At 34.5% G+C, this 3,805-nt stretch overlaps 1 long non-coding RNA gene across 1 annotated transcript in view; it reads left to right on the top strand.

Moving 5' to 3' along the window:
• The first annotated feature begins 3,178 nt into the window (after positions 1–3,178).
• LOC128249771 (uncharacterized) overlaps positions 3,179–3,805 on the top strand; it is a 26,125-nt gene continuing 25,498 nt past the window's right edge. The window contains exon 1 of the long non-coding RNA XR_008265874.1: positions 3,179–3,419. This is a non-coding gene — a long non-coding RNA (uncharacterized LOC128249771). The remainder of the gene's footprint in view (positions 3,420–3,805) is intronic.

Here is a 3,805-nt window from a genome sequence, read left to right as displayed (position 1 = left end):
TATATATATATATATATATATATATATATATATGTGTCTGTGTGTGTATGTATGTATATATCCATTATATATACATACATATCCATAATATATATATATTTAATATAATATATGTATATATATATATAGTATAATATACATTTAAATACACACTCACATGTATTAGGTTTTCTTATAATTAATGTGGTTTTTTATACTTATTTTTAAAAAATTAAAATAAACACAGTTCTTTTTTAATCTAAAATATATTCCCCTTCATTTTCTACAATGCTCTTCCATCTATCTGGTAGACATCAAATGCCCCTCTTCCAAAATTCACTTGTCCATGACGAAAAATACTCCATCAGTACTATTCTGACCTTGTCAACAAAATTCATATTTTTTTTGTCCAAATGGTTTTGAAAACTGCAGAATAAATGATAATCAGATGGAACAATGTCCTGCGAATATGGTGGGTGGGACATTGTTTCCCATTCAAATTGCTCCAGCCTTGGGAATGTCATCCACTCTGTATGTGACCGAGCATTATCCTGATGGAAGAATACCTTTTGTCTCGATAGATAGATAGGTAGATAGATAGATAGATAGATAGATAGATAGATAGATAGATAAGTAGATAAGTAGATAGATAGACAGATAGATCACTGTTATCATAAGAAAGTAAATACCAGCATTTACCTGAACACCTGTAGTTCCCAGCAATCACATTGATTTTGTTTTCTATTCACATCTGGAATGCTTTAAAGGGCTTTTAAACTGACCTCAGTACTTGTCTAGTACTTTATTTTATCCCTCCCACCACATCATCCCTGTTGCCCCTTTCCCCAAATCAAAAGGCTAAGTTTATAGCAGCAGGATTTGAACTCAGAATGTAAAAGCAACAAGGTTTCCTGAATTAATAAAATTTTGGAAGCCATAATACATGCTAAACATATATAAATGGATACAAATAACAAAATCAAATTTAAATATAAATTGTTCATTTTTATGAGACGCAACTGGAAAGGAGATACATCCATACAATTTTCTATCTTTTACTTGTTTCAGTCATTCGACTGCGGCTATGCTGGGGCACCACCTTGAAGGGTTTAGCTGAACAAACCAACTCTGGTACTTATTTTTTCTTTAAAGCACTGGTTCTCAACCAGGGTCATATGGCCCCTGAGGGCCCATATGAGGTCTTTGAGAGTCCATGCAACAAAATGGTAAATTTTGGATCCCCAATAGTACTTTAAGGGCTCCTGAAAAAAACATTGCTGTAGATTTATATAGGAGTGGCCATGTGGTAAGTAGCTTGCTTACCAACCACATGGTTCTGGGTTCAGTCCCACTGCTTGGCACCTTGGGCAAGTGTTTTCTACTATAGCCTCGGGCTGACCAAAGCCTTGTGAGTGGATTTGGCAGACAGAAACTGAAAGAAGCCTGTTGTATATATGTATATATATATATATATATATATGTGTGTGTATATGTTTTTGTGTCTGTGTTTGCCCCACAACATCACTTGACAACCGATGCTGGTGTGTTTACGTCCCCGTAACTTAACGGTTCGGCAAAAGAGACTGATATAATAAGTTCTAGGCTTACCAAGAATAAGTCCTGGGGTTGATTTGCTCGACTAAAGGCAGTGCTCCAGCATGGCCACAGTCAAATGACTGGAACAAGTAAAAGAGTAAAAGAGTAGTATGTATTGCAAGAAACAGTTGGGTTTCTTTCTCTAACATTTTACAGAGTTCAACACAGACAAGCTGGTGTGTGAAAATTAAATTAGGTATTTTGAAAGAAGTTTCTGGAAAACTAGTTTTTAAAAATCAAATGACGAAGGGAGTTCACCAGAATAAAATAGTAATTGAAGGGGTCTATAGATAAAAAAATGGTTGAGAACCCCTGCTTTAAAGCCTTGCACTTACTCTATAGGTGTCTTTTGCCAAACTGCAAAGTTACGGGGGCATAAACAAGCAAGAACTAGGTGTCAAGTGGTGGTGAATGACACACACAACCACAGCAAAGACACATGCTCTCACATATGTGTGTGTGTATGTGTGTGTGTGTGCGTGTTTTTGTATGTATGTGTGTGTTTGCACATGTACGTGTGTGTGTGTGTGTGGTGCATATGTGTGCGTACATGCATGATATTGCATCTGTGTTTGTCCCTTATCACTACTTGACGACTGGTATTGGTGTGTTTATGTCCCCCATGACTTAGCAGTTCAGCAAATTGGTAACAGAGTAAATACCAGGCTTAAAAAAGAAAAAAAAAAATAGCAAGTACTGAGATGGATCCATTCAATTAAAATTCTTCAAGGCAGTGCCCCTGTAACAAGTAAATGACAATGACTGTAACAAGTAAAAAAAAAATATATACATACATGCATGTATACATATGCGTGTATATATATGTGTGCGTGTATATATATATATATATATATATATACACACACACACACACACACACACACACACACACACACACACACACACACACACACACACACACACACACACACACACATATATATATATATGTGTATATTTTACTAGACAGTCAGGGTAATTTATTATTCAAAATGTCTGTGGAACTGGCTGTAGTCTTCAGATAAAGTAGTCACTTCATGGATGTCAGAGAAGCTTTATCAGAGTCTTCTTCTTTTCTTTTTTTTTTTGCAATGTGATGTATGCGTGTTTATTTCTGATCAGTTTTTCAATTATGCACTGTCAATCTAGCTGTAATTCTCTAAAATTCTTGTGGCAACTTTTTTTTGTTTTTATAACTACATTTTAATATTAATTCCTGTTTTTTTAGCGAGTAATTTGTAATTTTTCCATCAAGATATTTTTGTTTTCTCTTCCTATTTTTCTGCCAAGCAAATTTCTCGTCTCTTGGTGACCCTAGTTGAAGATTTAGCATTCTCAGTGACTGAACCCTTTTATCTCGATGTTATTTTTTCCCAGTCTTCTCTCTTAGCTACCAAATATGCTTTGACAATGCTGTCACATTTTTATTATGTATGTCTCTGAACAAGCTGGTGTGTTGCAAATAATGGCTTTATAAATGAGTATTTTGCTAGTTTTATATTGCAGTGTTTTTCTTTATACTAACTTACCATAAAACAATGATTATTCACTGCTGAATAGACTGTGGCTTGAATTTTTATAGTTCTGATTTAGAGTGGGTTGATTTAGAATGTTTTACAACCTTGTTACTAAGGTTTTCTTGTTCTTTTTATAATGTTTCCTATATTCGACAAGCAACTGAAGCTGTTCAGCTAGGAATTGTTTGTTAAATAGACCTAGAAATGTCCTGGCAATATTTGCAGGGTTTTCTTTTGTTTTAATCTTTTTTAACAAAATTCTAATGCACGTTGCTTTAAAACTGACTCTATTTCTCTTCCTGTTTCTCGGTGCCTGCTGTTGCTAAGGTAGGAATACAGTTTTATTTTCCTTGTAGCCAATATTCTTTCAGGTTTTGTTGCAGTTCTGTGCAGCATAATTCTTTTATCGCATATCTTTCGCTTGTTTCAGCCATTAGACCGCAGCCATGCTGGAGCACCACATTGAAGAAATTTTAGTCAAATGAAATCGACCCCAGTACTTGCTTTTTGTTAAGCCTGGTACTGATTGTGTTGGTCTCTTTTACGAGGACATAAATACACCAACACCAGTTGTCAAGTGGTAGTGGGGAACAAACAGAGACACAAAGACACACACACACACATATATATACATACATATGTATATATATATATATATATATATATATATATATATATGTATGTATGTATATATGTGTGTGTGTATATATATA

This window comes from Octopus bimaculoides, chromosome 18 (assembly GCF_001194135.2).
Source record: "Octopus bimaculoides isolate UCB-OBI-ISO-001 chromosome 18, ASM119413v2, whole genome shotgun sequence".
In the NCBI taxonomy this organism is placed as follows: domain Eukaryota; kingdom Metazoa; phylum Mollusca; class Cephalopoda; order Octopoda; family Octopodidae; genus Octopus; species Octopus bimaculoides.
Note: the sequence above shows the minus strand (reverse complement) of the source record. Positions and strands in the feature narration are given on the sequence as shown.